This window comes from Myotis yumanensis, unplaced genomic scaffold (genome assembly GCF_028538775.1).
Source record: "Myotis yumanensis isolate MYYU_CA2020_CCGP unplaced genomic scaffold, mMyoYum1.0.hap1 SCAF_6, whole genome shotgun sequence".
Lineage (NCBI taxonomy): Eukaryota > Metazoa > Chordata > Mammalia > Chiroptera > Vespertilionidae > Myotis > Myotis yumanensis.
This window is the reverse complement of record NW_027223757.1, coordinates 29,102,890-29,129,801: the sequence shown is the minus strand read 5'-3', so window position 1 is coordinate 29,129,801 and position 26,912 is coordinate 29,102,890. Positions and strand designations below refer to the sequence as shown.

The following is a 26,912-nucleotide window of genomic DNA, read 5'->3' as shown; positions in this document are numbered from 1 at the left end:
ACCACCTAAAGCTGAGGATGCTCGCCTCTCCTGTGAGGACTCCCAGGCCATGTGGTAAGGTGTTTAAAATATAGAAAAGGTGAAAACAACAGTAACTTACTTTAGAAGCTCACGCTGCCTAAAAGTTGAATTAAATTCTACTATAATATTCTATTAAATCTCAGCCTTCTTCAAAATATGAAAATAACTACTCTTGGTATTTACAATTGATGGTTAGTATAATCAGTTATCTATGTCATATATACAGGGTGGGTAAAAGAAGGTTTAGAGTCGTGAGTACAGAAAGAGAGCTTATTCCTGTATTATATTTATTAATTGTTGTATTATTTTCTGTACGAACAATGGTAAACCTACTTTTGCCCCACCCTGTATTACCTAGTGAGGTAGAGCACGCCGAGTAATAGCTGATGTGTCACCATAATCCACTGAAACCCAGGACAGTGCTAGGTGCTTAAAAAAATCCTCTAAAACCTAAGAAACCATAACTTGTGAAAGTACAATTTAAAAAACAGCAAAACAATAATATTTTCATATAAAAGGTAACTGATAAATTTCAGCACCAACACAGATGTTCATTACAGAAAATGATAAAGAAAATTATTCTAACTAAAGGAAAACATATGGTGGGAACTGGGATCCTTATAAATGCATAAAATTAAGAATAATTAAATATCTGGTTAAATGCAAAAGATTAGATTTATCATTTTGAATTTTCCCTCCTAATTAGTTTATGAACCATAAATATGTGTACATATGTATACTTCTATGTAGGTATATGGCATTAGACTGGATGGTGGTTGCATAAATGTGTTCACTTTAGGAAAACCCATTGAGCTGTGTACTATGATTTGTGCACTTTTGAGAGAGACATAGTTCATTAAGCAGTAAAAAAAAAAAGTGCAATATATTTAGGTCACTTGCCACAGCTTTAACTTTCTAGGTTTTCCTAAAGATTCAACTTAAAACTCTTAAAAAGTGTATATATTAAATAAAATAATCTACTATTTAATACTTAAAACATGAAAGTCTTTTTTCCCTAAAGTTTGTGTTGTTTTATTTTTATTTTTTGAAATATATTTGCTTGTTCGTTTCATTATAGTTGCCCTAATTTTAAACACCCAAATAGCCTACCCTCCATCATGGGATTTTTTCCCCCTAGAATCAATTATCTACTTCCCTTTGCCAAATTCACTCTTTTTTTTATTTTAATTTAAATTCTGTATTGTTTAAAGCAGGGGTCCTCAAGCTACAGCCCCGAGGGCCACATGCAAATACAAATATTGTATTTGTTCCCATTTTGTTTTTTTATTTCAAAATAAGGTATGTGCAGTGTGCATAAGAATTTGTTTATAGTTTTTTTTTAAACTATAATCCGGCCCTCCAACGGTCTGAGGGACAGTGAACTGGCCCCCTGTTTTAAAAGTTTGAGGACCCCTGGAAACTTTAAAAGTATTGCATGAGTTTCCTTTTTCCCCCATTGACCTCTCCCTGGCTGCTTCCACCCCCCAGCACATGCCCTCACCGCCCCCCCTACTGTTTGTGTCCATTGGTTATGCTCATATGCATGCATACAAGTCCTTTGGTTGATCTCTTACCACCACCACCACCACCACCACCACCCCCCCACCCCCCCCCACCCCCGCGTCAAATTCACTCTTAAGAAACCCTGATTTTTTTTTTTCAAAAGAAATTAAGGATTAAATAAGATGTGAGTTCTAATTAGGATATTGAAATTAATCCTAACTAAATTTCCTTAAAAGTGAAAAACTGTTGTGTTTGGGAACACACCCCAGCTGGGAGGGTTTAGCAATAAAAGTAAACAATTCTAGTGATTTTTCCATTTCTTTGCTTTAAGTTGCCTTAACACAACAACAACAAAAAGCCCAGGTTAAGAGTTTGCTCAGCCTAAATTGAGAGGAGGGAACCTCTCAGTCTTCCTTCCATTGATAGAGCTTAATAACGGAGGTCATTGATTAGAGGAAATACACATTAGATGTCACACATTAAAATAGCCTCATGTAATGATTTTTAAAAATTGACAGAAGTTAAACTTTGAGGTACAACATTTTTACTGTAGGTACTTCTTTTCCTTGAAAAACAATAATGTGTCCCTTTTATTTTCTTCTACAGATTCTTATGTCAAACATCAAAGTGGTACTCCATAGTTCTAGTCTTTCAGGATTCCCTAAATCCATCTATATTTACTTTATTCAAAACCTTTCATGATTTGCTAGTTAATATAATCTTAGCCTCATCTGGGATTCTTATAATCCCCCGATCAGGTTACAAGCTTTTCTCTGAAACTTGTCCAGTTCCATTACATTATTCGTGAAGCATGTCAACCAAAGCTGCAGGAAGTGTGCACGAGGGTTGCTTTAGAGGGGTGGGCCAGCTATTCTATTTGATTTCCAGAGCTTCTGATGGGGCTTGGCGTTGAAGCAGCCTTTTTTATCACAGCTAACAAATTATTCTACTGACCACAGAAAACATCGACAGAAATCCCTACATTTCATTTCTAGGATATAACACAAAGGTTAGAAGTTATCATTTAACAAGGATATTTAAAGGCAATTTCTCCTAAATTTGCTTTACTCTTCCCATATTCTGCTATTATTCAGCCAACTCACAGTTTTCTAAGAGTTCTGGGTGTTAATGCTATGGGCCTATAGTTTAAACTATGGGAATGTTTAATGTCATCTGAAAAATAAGGATGGTTCTCTATAACCTCTTTCCAAGGAATTTATTTTTTTTTAAAAAAATGCTAAGCAAGATCAGTGCTGACATCTAACTCTGAGGAAGGTAATTCTTCAGCATTTCTCCCATTGATCCTGCTCTTTGGTCTATATTTCTAAGCCAATCTCTTATCTAGTGCTATCCTGGTAAATGTTTAATCAGTTTTGTCTGGGGGTAGGAGACAAGATTGATTTGCAATGTGTAGTGTTTGCCAGTTTCCAAGATGCAAATACTTCTACAATGGCCAATTCAACAAGTGGTCAACCAACTTGCAAAATTTATGTCAACTGGTTTGCAAAATTCCTGGACATATAACAACTGCCCTGTATGAGCTGACTTCAGCATACTACTACTTTCATCTCCTATAATACGCTGCCACCAAACCATACGAGGACAGAGTGTAAGGAATCATTTATGTTAAGCTTTCCTAAAAATACAGAGGGATGGCATCTACTGATTTTTCCACTGTCCAGTCTAAATATTTTTCAACCCTTGAAACAACTTCGATGATTTATTCATATAATTCTGGAAAGAAATGAAGAGTGGATTAGATGGAATTTCCCCTTCCTGAAACTGTTTTTGCCTTGTGACGAAGCGGTGCACTTACTAAGATTTTCAAGTATTCTACCCTACAACACAGGTTTCACTGGCTAGTCCGACGTAGGAATTACTAAGCTCACCCGTCTGGGGTGCCCAATGTCACACCGCACTCCTAATGAATGGAAATCACTACACCTACTGGATAAAAGTTAAAAGAAGACATAAACCTAAACTTCTTTCCTACTAGGTCAAAGTCCCAATTGCAGACCTATAATTTGGTGGCTAACAATTGCTACTGCCACCACGACTAAATCCTGTCACTCAGGACACTGCCAGCCTGCTTTAGGCGGCCAAATCTTAGCTTGGAGTGGGAGAAAGAGTGACAGCTTCCTCCCTAAGAGCACAAATGCCATGAACAGGAGCCTGGGTGTTCGCTTTGCCCAGCTGCTGCCAGGTGCTGGGTCCATTTCGAGACACCAGCAGTTAGGAAGAGAAGGGCTAGGAGGAGTCCCAGGGCGTGATGGTTGATCACAGCAGTGGTGGCCCTGGAAGCAAGGAGGTGGTGGCCAGGTACAAGGAGGTGAAGGTCCGTGTACTTGCCACCCTTGTTCCTGAACTCAGCCATGGAGATCCAGCGAATTACTGACATTTCCTTGAGCCATGGAAATTGCTGTCTCAGAAAACCCTTTCTTAGTGGGAAAGAAATGAAATTGAGTAATTATGACTTAGTAACTGTCCACAGAAGGTGTTTAGAAATACAGGTTTATTTTCCAGGTACAATGCTCAGATGAAACAACACAAATTCATAGGTAATCTAAAGCAGCATTTTTTAGCTAATTATGTTCTTTCTACTTACCGTTGTCAGATTTATTAAAAAGCAGGAAACTGCCTTTTCTCCCTTCCTCTGATGGAGGTGCTAGAGGGCAATTTTTAAACTTAGAAGGCTATTTTAATACAATAGGTTCTAACAATCAGGTAAAAGAATACATAACTCAGAAACTAAAAACTGATGTGCAAAACATGTTAAACGTTAAGTTCGTTTTATTTTTAATTAGAATATCTACTGGTTTTTAAAAACTTTGTACTGCCCCAAAACTTGGGTACATTTTGTGAAAGGCAGTAGTTTACTTACAAAAAGAATAACTACTGAAAAAACAGTTTTACTATATCTTATCATTTCACCTGGAATTCTTTATATGTAGCTAGTGTTTACTTTAAAAAACTACTCTGTAGCAATTGCAACCGGATGTTTCCTATGCCTTTTATTTGGACAATTCTGAGAGATTTTAGTTTCAACATGAAAATATAAACAGATCAAGGAGAACTTTGGTTAAGAAAAAAAAAATTACAACTTTGGACATTTTAGTTATATTAAGCATCAGCAGGACAGAAAACCACATTCCACAAGTATTAGCACAGGAAACAAACCTGTAGGACGGGCTTTTCTTTCCTATTGTTCTCATATTTTTATGTGATTTATTTCCTGCGTTTTCCTTCTGCTGCTTGCTCAGGCTAAAAGGATTAACAAAATACCTTGGCCCTGCCTTTGTGTAGAGGGCGTGCTGTGCCTCACGTGTGCGTACTTACTGATTGAGCTGGACAGTTGGAAGATTTACTCTGGCAAATAAAGACCTCAGGGGGTGGTGCTGGAATTTCCTTTTGCAAAAACTGCCCCCCCCCACCACCCCGCACCCCAGGAGAAAAAGTGTGCAATGCGCTGCGCATCATTTCATAAGAAAAACAAATTACTCACCCACTGTACATAAAACTCTGACAACTGTTATAAAATTAATAATCTTTACTGACCAAAAATCTATAAAGAACAGTCCTTAAAGACATCTTGAATAATTACTGCCTAATTTACAGAAAACAATTGCATTAAATAAGGTCCAAATCCCTGTTTCCTTAACCATCGTATCCCTCCCTAAAATATAACAAAATGTTGAGCACACAGAGGGCATTTAATATATAAGTGGTAAATAAAAGAATAAGGATTTGGGTTATCTCTTTAATTATAGCAATTCCAGGCATGAATTGGAAAAAAGTTCCTTAGGAATATATGGATGATTTTGGTAATAGTAGGTGAACTCCATTGCAAGATAACATCAAGTCCCGCAGATTTCCTTTTACATGCCATTTCATTAATAATCATCGAGACATTCAACAGAATTCACAGGGGGCCTCCCATGAGGACCAGCACCTCTAGTGCATGGCCATGAAGATAAGTGAGGTACAGACCCCCGCTCTGGTGGGAGTCATAGTATATACAGGTGAGGGCAAAAGTAGGTTTACAGTTATTTGTAATGGAAAATAATGCAATAATTAATAATACAAGTATAAACTCTGTGTTTCACGTACTCACAACTGTAAACCTCCTTTTGCCCCACCCTGCACAGTAGTCTCCCCTTGTGCACGGAGGATATGTTCCAAGATCCCTAAGTGGATTCCTCAGACTGCAGAGAGTACTGGACCCTATATATACTAGGCTTTTTCCTATACAGACATACTTATAATAAAGTTTAAGTTATAAATAAGGCACAGTAAGAGATTAGCAATAAGAACTAATAATCAAATAGAAGAATTATAACAATGTACTATAATAGAAGTTATGCGGATGGCTTTGGGACCATTATTAAATAAAATAAAGGTTACTTGAACACAAGCACTGGGATTCTGCCCCAGTCAATCTGATAACCAAGAGGCCTACTCCGTGATTAACAGGCAGGGCATGCATACAGCCTGGATACACTGGACAAAGGATGACTCATGTCCTGGGCAGGACGGAGTGAGACAACACGAGACTTCATCATGCTATCAGAATGGCAGTAATGCAAAATTTATGAATTGTTTATTTTTGGAACTTTCCATTTAATATTTTTAGACCACAGTTGACCGTGGGTAACTGAAATTGCGGAAAGAGAAACCACGGATAAGGGAGACTACTATACATGAGGAGGGTGGGTGTTGGGACTTACAGGTAAATGATTACAATAGTGAGTACTGGTAGAGCTGTGTTCTACCAAGAGTTAAGGATGAACCATGGGCTTCTAGAGGGAAGGCTCTGAATTTTATTAACTGCTAAATCCAAATCTTTCCAATACAGAGTCAGCAATTCTTTCTGAAGTTACCTCAAAATCATGAAGCACTTCTTAAATCAAAGAAAGATTAAATTCTGGTAGTATGCTGTTAGTATTAACTGTATTTATTTATTGCTTATAGCTTTTTGAGGAATAATTTCAAAACCCTAACATCTACCCATTTCAAGGAAACAGTTCAATAAATATTGGTAAATATGTAGTACAACCACGACCACAATGAAGTTTTAGAAAACTTTGAGAACCTTAAAGAGTTCCGTCATGGTTAATCCCTGTTCCACCCCTGGCATTGAGCAACTACTGACCTGCTTTCCATCCCTATAGTTTTGACTTTCCTAAAATTTCATATAAGTGGAATAACACATATGCAGGTTTTTTTTATACCTGGCTGCTTTCACTTAATATATTTGTACGTATCAGTATTTTGTTCCTTTTTGTTCTGAGTAGTGTTCCATTATATGGCTATCCCAAAGTTTATTTATCCATTTACAGTTTATGGGCACTTGGGTTACAACTGTATTTCATTGTATTCATATTCTATGAAAATACATAGGGTCTTTATTATATATGCATGATAGTTCTATATAAATAAGAATTCATTTATTGGTTCATCATTCAACTAACAAATATTTATTATGCATATCCTTTGCAAAAGGCTCTGTTCTATATACTTGAGATATAGAATTAAACAAATAGCAAAAATATCTACACTGCATTTTTTAATGGAAAAAGTTATTGGAATGTAGTTGAAGACAATTCAAGATGAAGAACAGAACTACCTGGTAGTTATAAGAACTGAAACATCACTAATAGGAAGGCAAATTTAAAGCTTACTATTTTGCCTTCAGGGAAAAATACAAATGCATTTTAGTGTTATTTAAACCACTTCCCCATTATTAAATAGCTCAGCATTCTATAACTAAAAACAGATGAAAAACTCATATCCACTATTTATTTTTGTTTCCTTTAGAATAAATACCTTTCTATAAAAATATTTTTTAATTCATAGCACAATGGTGTCTTTAAAACTTCAAATGGTATCTTAAGGGAATCACAAACAAAATCAGTAGTTTCTCATATTTAACAGTCTTAACTTCAACTGTTCTTTATTTTTATGCTTCTGGTATTTAACACAGGGGGGAAAAAAGCAGCTATAAGGTTTGTCCCTAAAAACATATTTATTTTATTAGAACTTAAATCTGAATTTAAGACATGCCTCCAAGTAAAACAATCCTCTAGAGAAAGTTGTACAGATTGAAGAGACCTTATAATATAAAATGGATTTCAGTAACTACAAATCACTTCTCAATTAAGGAAAGTTGACACATTCTCCAAATAGGTGAAAAAGGTGGGAGCCCAGAAGGAGGGTGAGGCAACTTGCAGGTGTTCAGACTTAATCTTTCATCAAAACGAGATTTATTCAGGAGAAATCACACAATAAGAAGTACACATACAAAACAGGCTTGGAATACTGCCACGTTAAATCCACACACCACTCTCCAAGCAAGGAGGCTTTTTTGCTAACGAGTTTTCATTCCCCAACTTCTCTAAGCAGACGACTTTCAATCATGAGAAGGCACAAAGGAAATTTTTACAAGTTACAGAGGGGTCCAATATATAGTAAGAAGCAATCTTCACCTGATATATATATAGTTAGCAGAAAATGCTGTGGATTTTGCTGTGCAATAAACATTCCAAAGTCCACATAAAGTCCCAAAAAATTCCCCGTTTCTTCAGATTATTTTACTTCTTCTTTATAGGTGGTATATACAGTACTGTCTTGTGAACCAGTAACACAAACAATGATTTGCTTCTGTGAACCAGTGCCAAAAATAATATTCAGCTACATTTATTAATAAAATAGTCAACCTTCATATACATTTCTTACTTGAGTCTGTGATTTTAGGGTGATAATTTTTGCTTTGTTTTCAAGTTAAATGTTACCCTATTTCACCTGGAGTTTTTCATTTCATGCAACAGCACTATGGATATTTAGGTGTACTCCATTATTTATGTCCATATAGAAATAGCTAATACCCTACTCTGAAAATTAAAATTACTATCTGAACAGTAAAACTTTGTTCCCAGCAGGCCAACACTGCAGATACTAAAAGTTCATGGCATCTCCCCCCATCATCTATCTAGATTTACCCTAAAGCCTTGGTTCTCCAACCTCTGTTCGTATCCCTCTTTTATTAACATCTAGAGGACTCATCCTTCCTCAGGTTTTATTTTCTATGTCTACTTGGGTTGACTGATTCTCAGTATCTGGCCTCCAATTCTCCTATATTTTATGTTTTCAAAGACATGTTGGCTTAGATGTCAAATCTCCCAGGACCTACATATATATATATTTCCACAGAAACGTCTACCATGGAATTTATTCCAAGGCTGTCTCCTCACACATCTCCTGCACTGGACTGAGTGTCATTGGAAGCCATTCTTATTTACCAGTATAAGACAGCATAGAGCCAGCACATGGGTAAGTGCTCATTAAGCAAGTATTTTACATATAAATGATGAATTCATCTGATCTGTATCAATGCACTCTTTAGATCTGTGGATACCAGGAGAAATAAGAAAACGAAATTGAGGATGCAGTAAAAGTACAGTGGAGTTCACTGTTAGGCCTAGCAGTAAGCAATAGTGTCAACAGAATACCATTTACTGATGAGTACTTACATTTTTAAATTCAGTAATGGAGAAAGCATATAATCTGAATATTACCATCATCTACTGATTATATACATTTATATTTTCAATCCCCCCAGTTAAAGCTTTGTTCAATTTCTCCACATCTTATTAAAAACTGATTTGGTTAAAATATAACAGTGTTTAGCAAAATAATCTCCAGGTTCATTCATGCTGTCGCAAAAGGTAAGAGTTCCTTTTTTTATCTACTCCTCTACTGATGGGCACTTGGGCTGTTTCCAGATCTTGGCTATTGTAAATAATGCTGCTATGAACATAGGATGTCGAAGATTATGTATTATGCTAAGTGAAATAAGCCAGACAAAGACAAATGTAATATGATCTCACTTATATTTAGAATCTAATGAACAAAATAAAGTGACAAACAAAATAGAACCAGAGGCATGGATACATGGAACAGACTGATCCAGGTCAGAGGGGAGTAGAATTGGTGGTGGTGGGGGGGGGGGGGGGAGGTGGATGAAAGAAGGTGAATAGATTAGCCAAAGAACATGTATGCATAGCCCATGGAGATAATATGTTGTTTTAAGCTGCTGAGTTTTGGGTAATCGTTATGCTGCAATAGATAACCAATACAGGTAGGAATATAGATTGTTTGAGACAACAGTGTGGTGATGGTCAGAGGGAGCGATGGAGGAAGTTGGGTGGAGGTAGATAAAAGGGAAGGGGTGGGGACATCTGTAATAATGTCAACAATAAAATAAATAAATAAAAGATACTTGCATGTTGAAAAATATATTAACAGTGCTAAAGTTAAACAGGAATATTCATTAACACACAAACCATAGCACACAGGTTAATGGAGGGAGGGTTCTGGTTTACTCTGCTTTTGCAAGAAGAAGACATTTGACTAAAGTCAAGAATTATTTCAGAACACTGGGGGTGTGGTGGACAGATGCCAAGGCGGGTCCCTGGTATTCACACATTGTGTAAGCCCCTTCCCTTGAGGGTGGATGGGATTTGACTTTCTTCTACTTAACACACTATGGCAAGGAAGTATGTGACTCTGTGCCCATGCTTACATTATGTAAGATTGGAGCATCTGTCTTGCTAGGAGACACTCCTCCTGGCTACAAAGAAGCAAGTTGCCATGTTGTAAGCTGGAGAGCGCTTTGAGACAAGGAGCAGAGTATTCTGGCTCAAGACCAGCAAGAAACAGGCCTGCAGTCTGACTTTCTGCAAGGAATGGAATGCTGCCAGCAGCTGCAGAGCTGGGAAGAATGTCCTTCCCCAGTCAAGCCACAGATGAGACCACAGCCCTGGCTGACACCTTAATTGCAGCTTTGTGACACCCTGAGACTCTAAGCAAGGACCCCATTAAGCCCCCGACACACAAACACTGAGAGATAATATGTTGTTTTAAGCTCCTGAGTTTTGGGTAATAGTTATGTTGCAATAGATAACCAATACAGGAAGGAATATAGATTGTTTGGGAGGAAGCAGATATACGAGAAGTTTAATTTGAATTGAGGGAGAAGTGTAGCATGGAATGGAAAGAAAAGACCTTAGCAGTTGGGAGAAAGCCAGATGGTTAAGTCCACACTCTCCCCTCTGATGAGTTCAAAGAGGGGCAGAGCCTGAAAAATGGACTATGGACAATAGTTGAGAAGAAATGTAGGTTGTATATCAAAATACATGGCTTTTGAGAATCTATATCATTATTCACTCAAAAATATTACACTGCCAAAGCTGAACTGTCCATGCCCACCCAGCATATCTGAATTACAGAAGCAACTCTTAGGAAGTCACTTAAATCAGTTAGAGCTCAAAGGGTGAGCCTAAGCTCTAACGACCATGACTGTGATCAATTCTCAACCCTCCAACAATGATCTGAACCCATGTCTGCAACTCTTAGCCAGCCGTGGATGCCTACTGTGTAGTGCGATGTCTAGGAGTATAATAGTAACAGTGTAATGCACATATATATCATTCTATCTAGTTAGTATACCAAAATTTTAAAAATAGGATGGAAAGCACAAGAGTGGAACTGTTTTTATTATCTATCTATCTATCTATCTATCTATCTATCTATCTATCTATCTCCTGTCTCCTACTATTAGAATTCTATCTCCATGAAGAAAACTATTTTTTGTCAATACCTTATCCCCTTATATGTTGGTGGCAATCAATAAATGCTTGTTGAATGAATGAAGCAGCCCCATCTTTCCCTATCAGCTCCTCATTTGTAAGATGGGGGTGATAATTATAGTACCTACCTAAATTAACTGAAAGGATTGAAACACATGTGACATGGTTAGCACACAGCCTTGCATATAGTAACTGATCGGTACTATTAAAGCATATTATCTAAATATACTTTATTGAAGGAATCTGGTAGGAAAAAGAATCTGAGCACTGTAATTCGTTTTCAAGTATAGAAGAATCTTACCATTAAGGAGGTTCAAATTCAGATTAAGTTCACACTTAAGTTTAACCTGAACTTCAAGAATTCAAAGTCGTTTTGAAATAAATTTGGATGTGGCAGTACATCTCCCAAAATAACAAAGGATTTAAAGTGAACGGGTTAAATGTGATTTTTGCTATAACAATGCATATGAAATGGTGCCTTTTTATATCATAAATTCAGAATCTATCTAGTCTAAACTCCAATCCAAGCAGAAATCTCTTCTGACATTTCCATCCACATGGTTGGGAAACTTTTCAAGTCTTTCCCATAATTAAAAAGACTAGACACCAAGTGTGGGTGAGAACATATAGCAACTGGGACTTTCATTCATTGTTGGAGGGGTATAAAATGGTAAATCTGGAATTTGGTCTGGCAGTTTATAGTAGGTTAAACACACTTATCCAATGATTTAGAAATTCTATTTCTAGGCATTTATCCAAGAGAAATGAAAACATATATCCATAAAAAAAGACCAGTTCAAGAATGTTCATAGCAGCTTTATTCATAATAGCCAAATATCCATCAACAGGAGGGTGGATAAAATATACTGTGTTATATCCATCACTGGAACTCAGCAATGAAACTCTATGACGTGCTGCCCCAAACCCTCTCAGAACTTCAGGACATATTCCCATTCTCCTGGGGGTGCTGCTGAAAGACCGCCCTTAGCAGTCAGCCCTTTCGGGGAGAAGCATCCCACATTCAATGCCTGATCACTACAGAGTGGGCAGAACTTGCCATCTAACTCCAGCGCTCCCACTGACAGGAGAGAATTCCACCACGGAACAACCCATTCACCGATGGGTCCAGAGCACCCACTGGCATCAGCTGAGGCTGGTGTTGGGCTGCCTCACAGCTCCACTTTCCCTCTGCTCACCCCTGCTTCTTTTGCCTCTTTCAAAGCGATAGGTCCCAAGCGGCCTCCTTAATAAATGCCCTGCACGCTACTCTTTGTCTCTTTCTGGGGAATCCAACCTGTGAGAAACTACTGATAAACTCAACAAAATGGATGATCCCCAAGACCATTTTACAGAGTGAAAGAAACTAGACACAAAAGAGTATATACTGCATGATTCCATTGATAGAGTTCTAGGACTGGGCACACTAATGGATGGTGAAAGAAGTCAGAACAGAGTTTGCCACTTGGTGGGGACTAACTGGGAGGGGCCAGGAAGGAAATTTTTGTGGGGAAAGGAATTTTCTATGGCTTGATCAATTCTGTGGGCATATGAATATTCTATATCCTGGGTTGAATGGGTGCATGCAATTGTCAAAACTCACTGAATTAAAAACAAAACAAAAATAAACACTCACTGAATTGTTCTCTTAAAATTGTGCACTTCACTGTAAATTATAATACCCTCCACCCCCCCACCCCCCCCACCCCCAGTATAAAAAAAGCAATCACTTCAACCTTGGTTCAGATGGAATCTGTGATCATCTAACATTCAAAACATTGAACATTTCACTCTGGCCAATCAAGTCTCTGTTCATGTGGAACCTGCCAGTTAGTTTTTTAAACCTAAGTTTTGAAATTAACATGTCTGTTGTGCTCATCTTTTTGTAGATTACAAAACTGAGACATGGTCTTTCTATTTGAGTCATTCATTTGAAATGCTTTGCTAGTCAGTTATTGCTAAAGAAATCATGAAATTTCTACTTCTATTATGACATCTATTTATTAATCAAAACATTGGATATAATAGTCATTCAACTACAGATTCATCTACCTAGATCAGTGATGGTGAACCTATGACACGCGTGTCAGAGATGACACTTGAACTCATTTTTTTGGTTGATTTTTCTTTGTTAAATGGCATTTAAATATATAAAATAAATATCAAAAATATAAGTCTTTGTTTTACTATGGTTGTAAATATCAAAAAATTTCTATATGTGACACGGCACCAGAGTTAAGTTAGGGTTTTTCAAAATGCTGACACGCAGAGCTCAAAAGGTTCGCCATCACTGACCTAGATGCTTCTTTAGTACTGATCATTAAGAGAATTATAGATCAGATTATGAAATCATAAAATCATAGATTTTTCTCTCCTGCTTTGGGAAACTTGCCCATCACAACTTTTAAGGGAGAAGAAGGAGGCTGTTGCTGGCAACACCTGGTGCTTTTCTATTGTCTGCCAGGAGTTTCTGGCCTAAATCTTCCTGGAAATAACGTAGATACTCCTGAGATGGGGCTGGGTGCTGTGCCTGCCCAGGGCTCATGAATTACCTACCCTACTTAGACTGACTGCTGAAAAGCAACTGAATTTCACAGTGCCATGAAACTATTATAAAACACGTGTGCGCGAGCGTGCGTGTGTACACACACACACACACACACACACACACTCAGTCTACCAGCGTAGACAAACAGTCCAGGTGTGACGGCCCAGGGTTAGCTCCGGATAGGCATTCAGCCTTATTTCAGCCACTGGGTGTGAATATCGCTGTTGCTGGTAAAACCACCATCAGCTCTGATTACCTCACAATAAACTTTCTGTTTATACACTCATTGTGAGGGCTGCTCCCCTTTATCAGCAGGAATTAGCAACCCACTTGGATTCCCGAAACTCTGAGCTTTGTAATAAGAACTAAAACCTGACCCAGCTTAGAGGGAATCTCTGCTGGGGAAACAAAAGCAATGCACACATGTGTACTCACAACACTGACAGGCAAATCATACGTCCCACAGGGGAAACACAGCTGCGGTCACTGTGAAGAGGTTTTCATCTGAGACGTGCTGGCTCAAATGCCCTTTGGCTGAACCAATCCAGCAGGTATGGAAAAGAAGCAGGTGCTCCAGTATCCTGCTTTGGCTCAAGGCTGCTAGCTGTTGCAGTTAGCTAAAGTGCCTTTTCCTTGAAAGAACTTTAAAAAAAATTTATTTATTGGGGATTTTTACATTTAATCACACACAAAACGTCCAACAAACTCACCTGTGCTGAATAAATACTAGTACATGAGCCTACCAGGTGGTGGTTTTCACTCCTTTCTGGTCAAACATTCTGAGGGTCACTAGTAAACTCTTGACCCACCCCCCGCCCCCCCCCCCCCCCACACCCTCCTTAGGTATGCACGAGAGTCAACAAAGTCTACCAACATTTATTTGAAAGTCAAGGCAACAACCTCCTTCTTGCACTTCTTAAATGTTTTCTGACTCGGGCCCATTTCACACTCTCCTTACCCCTCGTTCTCCTTGGGTGTGAATGTTACTGTTTACAAACATACACACAAAAAGGAAGGAAAAAAGGAAGGAAAAGCTGTGACTTTGGATGGTGGTTGGTTGAGTGTGGGCCATCCAAAGTCAACAGCTCAGTAGCCATGAGGGGAGGCAAGATCGAGTAGGCTTTATTTAGCCACATAGGCACCCACGTACATGCAGGCACACACACATCTACACGCACATTCACACGCACCTGTTCTGGCTGGAGAAGCATGATCCCCAGTCTGCCTACCTCAGAAAAGTGAGGAACTGGACGGTGTACTCCACTGCTGGCCAGCGTGCCACATTTAGGAGATTAGTGCTTCAGAGCACTGGAAAACTCCACCAGCCCTTCACTCCTTTCCACACGTCAGATTGTGCTCAGTCTTGGTGAGCGACTTCGGATTGCCCCACCACTCTGTGTCGCTTGCCTTTCCTTACTTACCCGGCTCATCACAGCCTCCCTCTCAATTAGCCCTGCCTTGCTTTACTGTGCCTCATCTTCCTACCCGCTACAGCAGTGGTCAGCAAACTGCGGCTTGAGAGCCACATGTGGCTCTTTGGCCCCTTGAGTGTGGCTCTTCCACAAAATACCACGTGTGGGCGTGCGTACAGTGCGATTGAAACTTCGTGGCCCATGCGCAGAAGTCGGTATTTTGTGGAAGAGCCACACTCAAGGGGCCAAAGAGCCGCATGTGGCTCGCGAGCCGCAGTTTGCCGACCACTACCCTACAGTTATTCCCAATTTATAGATGATCAGATCCATTTATTATCCTCTTGTCCTTTGGATTTAATTCATTTGAGAACTCTATCTAGAATTAGGATGAACACTTACTAATTAATAAGGCAAATTGGTGGCTAGCTAAGCTCTCAGGGAGGTGCAGACGAGGCTGTAGTAGTCTTCCCCCATCTCAAAATACTACCAGTCACCGGCCCTGCGTTCCCCAAATAATATGTGGGAGATGCCTGGAAGAATTTGCAGCTAACAACCCAGCTCTTAATCGGACATTGTCCTTATTGTTCCACTGTTCTGTGGTAAGATTTGCCGATGTCCCCAGTTAGTCATAACTCCCCTGGCCCTGAATTCTCAAAACAGACACCAAATGCAGCGCTCACCAGCGCCACCACATCTCCCTGGGGCAAGGCAGCATCCTAACTGCACTCCCTATTTCAGCTGAGGCCCCCTCCCCCCAATCTGTTCTCCTTAAGGCCAGGGTCAGTGAGACTCAGGCCCTCCCCAAAGCCCAGTCTTCCATTAGGTTCCCATCAAACATTTAAATTAAAAATTGTAAATCCTTACCATGGCCTGCAGAGCCTCCCTGAACTGCCCTGGCTGGCTCTCTGTTCTCATTTCCCTTCATGCTCTCCTTTATCTCCCCGCCCCCCTTCTCCAGCCGCACTGGCCTACCTTGTGGTCCTCAAACACAGCATATTCCCGCCTCAGGGCTTTTGCACTTGTTCTTCCATCTGGTTTGAGAGCTCTTCTCCCCAAATATCTGCAGGGCTTTCTCCTCCCTTGTCTCATCCAAGGTCTCCCCTCAGCTAACAAATTCTCAGGGAGACCATCCCTACCCCTATATTCAGTGTCCCTCTCAGGAATCTCTGTCTCTCTATTTCCCTTTATTTTTCCCATATCACTTAACTAATATTAAGCATTTATTCATTTCAATCAAATGGACATGCAGGAAGGCAGAGGCCTAGAGACGGTACTAGGGCCTAGCACTATGTAAGTGTGAATGAATGAACACATATTAGATTGTTCCCACTGACTGCAGGAATTTTGAAAGAAAAAAAGGTTCATAGTAGGGTTTGGAGTTGGGTTGCTCTAGGTTTGAATCTTGCTATTATGTATTAGCTGCGTGAACTCATCAAGTTTTAAAACCTCTCTGAATCTCAGTTTCTCATCTGAAAAATAGAGGTAATATCACCTGCATGAGAGAAATGAGTGTAAAGTGCACGTTACAACACACATTACTTAGTCCTGGTTCAGTAAGTTGTAGTATTTCCGGTTATCAGTGTCACCAGCAGCCAGCCACCACAGAACATTCTACATTTTAATGGGGACCTAAAATAATTCTGTGGGTTTTCTTTTGTGTGTGTGTGTTTTTAACTCCTTAGAAAAATGTAATTAGTGACAGCAAGATAAAGATTCAATCTTTAAAGCCTTGCTAAAAACACATTTTAAAATTCTTAAGAAGCAAGCCCTACCCCTACTGTAGGCACTTAAGAAACGTTGACAATAGAGAATAATCATCATCACAAGACTGTTATTTTAGCACAGACATTACAAAGAGTAAGAACATGTTGTTTGCTGTTCCGAAAGTAAGCTCTGGCTTATAGTTAGCATGCTGAGCATAACTTCATGTCAAGAGACAATAAGGCTTTGCCTGCAAAATTTTTCAGGCTCTTCAGAGATTAGTGCTTAGGGGAAAATTCCTTGCGAGGTATGTGGAGCAGCCTCAAATCCTCCCATATTCTTGGTTAAATTTAAAGCTGAGGTCGGAGTGCATCTGCCCTTCTTGACATTTCAAGAAAAGTGGAATTCTGACTTTCCACTAGTTCCATGAACACAGGAAAGGGAGCTGGGGTTCGACGATAAATCATGCAAAATGGGACACATTTTCAGCGGTATTGGAAGGATTAGGTTACGTCTAAGAAGTGACTGTATTATATTAAAATACATGCATGTGTGTTGGCATGTGTCTGCCACATAAAGTTAATTAGATCTCAAAGGTCTGCCACTCGTTATACTACTAGCAAATTTATTTGGAAGCCACTTAACTTAGTTATTTTATTATTAATCCTCACCCAAGGATTTATTTTGTCCCACTGATTTTTAGAGACAGTGGAAGGGAGCAGGAGGCACAAGGGAGGAGTGTATGAGAGAGAGAGCGACATTGATGTGAGAGAGATACATCAGTTGGTTGCCTTCCTCACACGCCCCAACCTGGGCAGGGATGGAACCTGCAACCCAGGTACATGTCCTTGACCAGGAATCAAACTCAGGATCCTTCAGTTCACGGGCCAAGGCTTTAACCACTAAAGCAAACTGGCCACGATGTAATTTGGCTATTTTAAATAGTCAATAAAGGATCTATGTTATGATATTAATATTGGATAATGTCTGCTCTATTTAGAGGTTTTAAAATGGCATAGAGTTTTATAATTTAAAAAGAACTATATATTGACATAAACCCTCCAAGAATGGAAATGAAACTATAGATTTAGGGCTCTTGGGAGGACCCCAACTGAGTCTAATCTGTATCTTTCTTGTATTTCACCTATGCCTTCAGACATGTTAGATGCTCATTTAAACACCTGTCAAAGGGCTGCAGAACACACATCTATCTACAGTAATAAAAGATAAACATGCAAATTGACCGTACCTTCACTATGCCTTGAGCCACGCCCACCAGCCAATCAGAGCGACTATATGCAAATTAACCCAACCAAGATGGCGGCCGGCAGCCACAGAGCTGAAGCAAGCAGGAGGCTTGGTTGCCCCAATGATGGAGAAAGCCAAGCTTCCCACCTGTCACAGCCGGCTCTGAGCTCCACTCAAAGCAACAAAGTTTAAATTATAGAAGGTAAATAAACCCCAGATACCTGCTTTCAGCCGGCTGTAGCCACGGAGCTGGAGCGAGCAGTAAGCTTGGTTGCCCCTGGTGATGGAGGAAGCCAAGCTTCCCTCCCGCCTGCCCTGGCCGGCTCTGAGTTCCTCTCAAGGCTACAAAGTTTCAATTATAGAAGGTAAATAAATCCCAGAATTAAAAAAGAAAAATGAAAAAAAGGAGAGGCTGGGAGCTTCCGTTGTTAGGGAGGCTTGGCCAGCCTGAAAATGGCCCTCAGCCCCTCACCCAGACTGGCCAGGTACCCCAGTGGGGACCCCCCACCCTAAAGGGGGTGTGGCCAGCCTGAAAACAGCCATCAGCCCCTCACTGAGGCTGGCCAAACCTCCATGGGGTGAGGGTCCCCACTGGGGGGGGGCGGTCTTGACCAGCCTGCAAACAGCCATCAGCCCCTCACCCAGGCTGGCCAGGCACCCCAGTGGGGACTCCCACCCTGAAGGGGGTGTGACCAGCTGCAAACAGCCATCAGCCCCTCACCCAAGCTGACCAGGCACCCCAGTGGGGACCCCCACCCTGAAGGGGGTGTGACCAGCCTGCAAACACCCATCAGCCCCTCACCCAGGCTGACCAGGCACCCCAGCGGGACCCCCACCCTGATCCGGGACACCCTTCAGAGCCAACCAGCCGGCCCCCACCTGTGCACCAGGCCTCTATCCTATATAATAAAAAGGTAATATGCAAACTGATCCTAACAGCAGAAAGACTGGGAATGACTGGTCACTATGACACACACTGACTACCAGGGAGCAGATGCTCAATGCAGGAGCTGTCCCCTGGTGGTCAGTGCACTCCCACAGGGGGAGCTCTGCTCAGTCACAAGCCAGGCTGATGGCTGCCAGTACAGCGGAGGTGGTGGGAGCCTCTCCCGCCTCCTCAGCAGCGCTAAGGATGTCCAACTGCAGCTTAGGCCTGTTCCCCACTGGCAAGTGGACATCCCCCGAGGGCTCCTGGGCTGCTAGAGGGATGTCTGACTGCCAGCTTAGGCCCAATCCCCCGGGGACCAGGCCTAAGCCAGCAGGTGGTCATCCCCCGAGGGGTCCCAGACTGCGAGAGGGCACACGCCGGGCTGAGGGAACCCCCCCAAGTGCACAAATTTTTGTGCACCGGGCTTCTAGTATATATATAAAAGCCTAAGCGACCGGCTGACTGGTCAACTGGCTGGTAGCTATGACACACACTGACCACGAGGGGGCAGATGCTCAACCACAGGCATGGAAACATGGAACAGAATGGTGAATCTCAGAGGGAAGTGGGCAGGGGGGAGGGTGGGAAGAGATTAACATAAGGTCTTATATGCATAGAAGAGGCCCGGTGCATGGATTCGGACACCAGTGGGGTCCCTCAGCATGGCCTGCAGGGATCGGACCAAAACCGCTCTCCGACATCCCCTGAAGGGTCCCGGATTGTGAGAGGGCTCAGGCCAGGCCGAGGGACCCCACCAGTGCACAAATCCATTCACCGGGTCTCTAGTTTTAATATAAAAGGCTTAACACATTAAGTGCCCAGACTGTTTTGTCTTCCGGACGGAAAGTATAGTGTCAGTCACCGGTGACTGACTGGGCACTTAACGTGTTAAAGGAATATTTATGGAATTGTTTCTAACATATTAACATGTAAATAAATATTTCCTCTTAGTGTTTTAAATTTATGTTTTCTTATAGAGTACTAGAGGCTCAGTGCACGAAATTTGAGCACTCTGAGGCGGGGGGGGGGGGGGGGGGGGTCCCTTCAGCCCGGATTGCAAGAGGGCGCAGGCCAGGCTGAGGTTCCCCACTGGTGCATGATCAGGGCCAGGGAGGGATGTGGGAGATTGGCCAGCCAGGCAGGGACCGCGGGAGGGCTTCAGGGCATGTCTCACTCAGTCCCGATCAGCTGGACCCCAGCAGCAAGCTAACTGGTTGGAGCGTCTGCCCCCTAGTGGTCAGTGACCATCATAGCAACTCATAGACCAGTCGACTGTCTGACCTTGGTGGTCAGTGCACGTCATAGCAAGCGGTTGAGCAGCCTTAGCATATCATTAGCATATTACATTTTGATTGGTTGAACGGCTTACCAGACACTTAGCATATTAGGCTTTTATTATATAGGACTAGAGGCCCAGTGCACAAAATTCGTGCATGGGGGAAGGGTCCCTCAGCCTGGCCTGCACCCTCTTACATTCCCACATCGGGCCTAAAACGTCAGTTGGACATCCCTCTTGCAATCCAGAACTGCTGGCTCCTAACCACTGGCCTGCCTGCCTGATCACCTCTAACCACTCTGTCTGCCTGCCTGATTGCCCCTAACCACTCTGCCTGCCAGTCTCATTGCCCCTAACCACTCTGTCTGCCTGCCTGATCGCCCCTAACCATTCGCCTGCCTGCCTGATCACCCCTAACCACCTCTGCCTGCCTGATTGCCCCTAACCACTCACCTGCCTGCCTGATTGCCCTTAACCACCTCTGCCTTGGCCCTGCCACCGTGGCTTCATCCGGAAGGACGTCTGGAAGGTTGTTTGGCTATCCAGTCTAATTAGCATATTACACTTTTATTATTATAGATTGTTTTATAATTATAGGCACACAAACCTTTCAACCATTTCTTTTATGATTTCTGATGTTAGTGTTAAATTATGGCCCTAACCGGTTTGGCTCAGCGGATAGTGCGTCAGCCTGCGGACTCAAGGGTCCCAGGTTCGATTCCAGTCAAGGGCATGTACCTTGGTTGCGGGCACATCCCCAGTAGGGGGCGTGCAAGAGGCAGCTGATCAATGTTTCTCTCTCATCGATGTTTCTAACTCTCTATCCCTCTCCCCTCCTCTCTGTAAAAAATCAATAAAATATATTTTTAAAAAATTATGAATTGACTTTCATGCTCACTTTTTCATATTTTCCTCTGGTACTTTTTATCTTTTACATATAAATCTTTAATTAATCTTTAATTTATTTTTGTGTAATGTGTGAAGTAAGAAATATATTGTTTCCTTCAAAGTGTTCATTACTAAAGCCAAACACTACTTATTAAAATGTATTTGTTCTCTGTAGATTTAACGGACATTACCAAAAAATAAAATTTTGTCATATCTATATTCTAAAAAATGTGAAATATAGAGACTTATAAACACCAGCACAACTTTTTATTATATCCACTAGAAATTTTTCCCTTCCAAATGAGCAATACATCCTTCAGTAAATATAAACTTACAAAATGCTTTCACCACACACACACCCTTCTTTTACTTTGCAGATGCTGGACCTATAACATTAAATTAGAAACAGCACTTTCCAACACTAAGTCTAACTTTAAATTTAAAAAAACCCACATATGTTCTATTATGCAAATTAAAGAAGCCTAAAATATGCATGAGTCCATATAAATGCCACTAAGTTCATTGGGGTCTAAATACTTCACAATAAATCAGATTGATAACTGCGCTATTATACAAAATTTCAGAATATTTTAAACATTCTTTGCAAAAGTTGACTTTTACTTTCAATACAATGGGAAAAGTGTGAATAATCACTTGAAGTATCAGATATTCAACATTTAAGGAACATTAAGTTTCTTAAAATTGCATTTTATTTAGACTTCTGTTGAGTTACTTTTCTTTAATGAGCGCTTTTTTTTTTTTTAATTTGAAAACCCTGGGGTAGGCAGATGCATAGTCTTTGATCTGAAATCCTGCTGCCTCTAATCTCTTTGGATATGCAGGAACATGACATGAGGTGCTTGCAGAGGCTTGTACAAGGAGAAACAAGTTGTAATAGATTACTTCTCTTCAGTGCTTTATTCAATATCAAATATCAATATCCATCATGGAAACAGAACACTAAATTCTGCTTGTAAACAAAATATGCATTTCCAGTGAAACATTTAATAGCATTCTAAAGAGTAGATTAAAGCTACCTACAGGTCTGATATTTTATTTTTTAGCAGAAATAAACTGTCCTCATTTATTATTTTTTAAATTTATTATTAAATTGATTGGGGTGACATTGGTCAACATGAACATATAGATTTCAGGTGTGGGTTTCTATGTTACAAGATCTGTATATTGCATCATGTGCCCACCACCCAAAGTTAAATCTTCTGTCACCTTGTTAGAATGCCCTTCTCCCTTAACTTTCTTCCCTCCGGCTACCACTACACTGATGTTTGTGTTCATGAATTTCAGTTTTATATCCCACATGAGTGAAATCATATGGTTTTTAGCTTTTTCTGACTGACTTATTTCTCTTAGCATAATGTTCTCAAGGTCCATCCATGTTATTGCAAATGATGCTATTTCATCCTTTCTTATGGCTGAGTTGTATTCCATTGTGTATATATACCACAAGGTCTGATTTTAAATGTCAATGTTAAATTTGATTTGGGATTATATCTATTCCAATATAATTCTAAAGCCAACCATAGTCACTGAGTAAATTATTTATGAAATATTTTGCCCTAAAAAAGACCTGGCTTAAGCAGAAAGAAAATTTTTTTTTTGAGAGAGAGAATCATTGATAGGCTGCCTCCTGCACACCCCTCACTGGGGATAGAGCCCACAACCCAGGCATGTGCCCTGACCCGGAATCAAACAGTGACCTCACAGTTCATAGGTCAATGCTCAACCACTGAGCCACACCAGCCGGGCTAAAGTAGAAATTTATATAAATTATTCATCAATGATGTGTCTATAGAACAGTGATGTATTCAATTCATTATTATATATGCAATATGTAATAGTGTTAGTAAAGTGAGTTCTAAATAGTTTAGGATGAAATCACCTGAAATATAACCTGAATCTTTCCTTTCTATTATCCTGAATTGTCTTGGTGCTTATGGACAATTCTCAAACAAATGAATAGGGAACAAACTGTACTATGTTTGCTAGGTCTGCTGTAACAAAGTACCACACACTGGGTGGTTAAACATCATAGATTTTCGGTCTCACAGTTCCGAAGGCTGGAAGCCCAAGAACCAGGGGTCCTGTGACACTGAATCTGTCCTATGCCTCTCCCCCAGCTTCTGGTGATTTGCTGGCAATCTTTGGCATTCGTTGACTTGGTAGAAGCATCACTTAATCTCTGTCTTTATCTTTATATAATATTCTCCCTGTGTGCATTTCTGTGTCCAAACGTCCCCTTTTTATAAGGACATTCGGCATATTAAATTCGAGCCTACCCTAATGACCTCATTTTACCTCTTACATGTGCTAGGACCCCATTCCAAATAAGGACACATTCTGAGGTACGAGTGTCAGGACTTGAACCGATGAACTTTGGAGGAACACAAGTAAATCCAAAACACAAACAATCCAATAAGCCGTGCCCAGACCAGAACCTCAGATTGTGGTAGAGTTGTGAAGATAAGAAGGTTCAAACCCTCAACTCAAATGAAATGCTTGTTTTATTGGTAAGTTTCATTTACTTGTGTTAACATAGCTGCTCTTTGCTCTGGTCAACTGATCACTTTTTTAGGTTCTCACAGTGCTTCCAAAGCAAGCCTGTTTGTAACAATGTGTTGGAGAAACTAGGTCTAAAAACAACAGAACCTTGATGGAAACACTTTTTATCTTATAACAGAATTAGCACAACAAACTATATCTGACTTCACCGAGGGTTTGGGGTATAGTATGTGAAATAGAAAGGACATTCTGAATCAAGGAACTTTTGACCATCAGAATGATGCCAATAGAACTTGTCATTGTGTGGCTTCGGCCACACATGGGTGGGAATAGCACTATTATCTAGTCCTGTGCATAAATCTCTCGGCCTTTTTTAGCATTACAAGAAGAAAATGTAAAGCTAAATTTCATCGCAGCAACTTGTACCGGTTTCCTGTGGCTGTCATAACAAATGATCACAAACTTGGTGACTTAAAACAGAAGGAATTTATTCTCTCACAGTTCTGGAGGCCAGAAGTCCAAAATCAAGGTTCTGGAAGGGCAATGCTCCTTCTGAAGGCGCTAGGGGTAAATCTCCTTGGTTCTCCCACCCCCTGGGAGCTCCAGGCTTTCCTTGGCTTGGGACCACAACACCCCAACCTCTGCCTCTGTCTTCACATGGCTTCTCCTCTGCGCATCCCTATCTTCTCTTCTGTCTGTCCGAAGGACACTTAGCATTGCATTTAGCACCCATGTGGGTAATCCAGGAGGATCTCATCTCCTGAGATTTAACTTAATTAGATCTGCAATGACCTTTTTTCCAAATAAGGTCACATTCACAGGTTCTGGGTGTTAGGACATTGACATTTCTTTTTTGGGAGCCACCATTCAACCCACTACACAACTGCCCAAGAATGTCCCTTGTATTTAAAAAAAGTCTTAAATATTTTTCAAATTAAGCTGTGGTGTATTAGTATACCAGCAGTAGTATATTACTTAACAGAAAAACAAATCGGAAATTCGTTCTGGGGCTAAACCAGAAGGAATGCAAAATCCATTCAGCTTTTCTAGGCTTTGACCAGTTCGACTAGCTCCACTTCGCCTTCCAGCCCCGCCTCCTGGCTCGTCTCTCTGCACTGAGCTAGAGAGTAAGTTGCTCTTCTTGTGTCTCTCTTCAGGGTTTTTGCCAGAGGATCTTATTCTATTCTGTTGGATTCTGAGTCTCCTGGTTAACTTTGGTCCCCTGTCCATCTTTTGGGTTTCAAATCCAAGAGTTACTTTTCTAGAAAGTGTTGCTGTCCCAACAAATCTGTGTTAGATGTCTTTCCTATGGGAGTTTGTAGCACCGTGTACTAATCTATCCATATAGACAACATGAGAACCAATGGATAAAATGAGGATATTAATCACAAGCTGTATCCAGTCTAGGACTCACAACATACTATCAGTAAGGTAGCCATGCTGACTAACTTTGAGTCATTATATCGTTCTGCTTTTGTGAGCCATCAATGATGTTGTTATTGAAATGACTATCACTATAAAGTTCTCTGAAGCACCATTTGTCTTTCCAAAATAGAATCATGGGTGAGATGTGCATAGAAAACAAATACACTACCGTCTGGCAACATTTATGACCAACAACATAATGAGGACTAGGAATAGAGGGACCAACAGCTAACGGCCAAAGAAATATCATGTCTCACATGTCTCTCTCTCTCTCTCTCTCTCTCTCTCATTTTTGTGTGTTTCTTTTTGGCTGCAAACAACAACAATGGTTAACTTAAACAAAAAAGGAATTAATTGGAAGGATATTGGGTGGCTCATGGAGCGAGGTTAGGGCTTGAATAAGGGAACAAGGCATAGCAAGGATCCTCAGAAGAACCACTGGCTTAGGACACTGGCCTTGCAATGCCACCACAGGACGGTGCACTGGTCAGTCATGCTGCTGCATTCCGTCGCCCTGGGACCCTCCCTACCCACCACTTGACGCTCAACTCTGTCAGTCCCCATGAAAAAATCTCTAACAGACATTTACTTTATGGCAACCCTCAGGGCTGAAAACCTGGAGCAAGTGCATCTGATGGTGACACCTTGGCCACATGCCAAGTGATGACTGCCAGGGGATGATGGCAAAGTCCATGTTCAGCTAGACTTGTGTCCCCCAAATAAGAAAAGTGTGGCCCTAGCAGGTTTTCTCAGTGGATAGAGTGTTGGCCTGCAAACTAAAGGGTCCCAGGTTCGATTCCGGCCAAGGGCACATGCCTGGGTTGCAGGCTCGATCCCCAGTAGGGGGCGTGCAGGAGGCAGCCAATCAATGATTCTCTCTTATCATTGATGCTTCTATCTCTCTCTCCCTCTCCCTTTCTCTCTGAAATCAATAAAGAAATATATTTTAGAAAGAAAAGTATGGAGATATGCGACAGCCAAAAAGACTCGACCTTTATACTTCAATGAATTACATTGGAGCCATTCACCTAGTTTTGTGAATTGAGAACATATCAGAGCCCAACAGAAATAAGAAAAGAAGCAAATTTCATTATAAAAATAATAATACAGCAATAACCCAAAAATTATTGTTTATGACAAAAAATACCCTCTTAAACATGCTAGCTAAGATGAGCTAACACATGGGCAATGTTTAAAGACATGACAATGATTAAGAAAAAATAGGAGATTAAGAAAAAATAGAATTTCCATGGAAATTATAATTAATTTTATATTTTAAATTTGTGAATCAAATGTTATAATCACCTTTTCTTGGAAACCAACTCCTATGAACTGCTGATAAACCACAGATTCTTTTAAGTGATGTATTGACTTCTATTTGAGAAATACTGACCTAAAGAATTTAGAAAGAGGTTCTAAGAAATATGGCAAGTAACATATAATAAAGTGATATTTCAAATTAATCAGAACATTAACTAATGATGTATAGAAGTACACTGGCAAAGAAAATAAAGGGGATCCTTACCTCACTTTTTAAATAAATATACATTTCATATATAAAAAAAATACATTTCATATATACATATAACAATCTATAATAAAAGTGTAATATGCTTGCCGAAACCGGTTTGGCTCAGTGGATAGAGCGTCGGCCTGCGGACTGAAAGGTCCCAGGTTCGATTCCGGTCAAGGGCATGTACCTGGGTTGCGGGCACATCCCCAGTAGGAGATGTGCAGGAGGCAGCTGATCGATGTTTCTCTCTCATCGATGTTTCTGACTCTCTATCTCTCTCCCTTCCTC

General features: G+C 40.6%; 1 protein-coding gene across 2 annotated transcripts in view; it reads right to left on the bottom strand.

Annotated features, from left to right (window-relative positions):
* PHACTR2 (phosphatase and actin regulator 2) overlaps positions 1-26,912 on the bottom strand; it is a 238,841-nt gene that overhangs the window by 112,458 nt on the left and 99,471 nt on the right. The gene's annotated exons all lie outside the window — the stretch shown is intronic.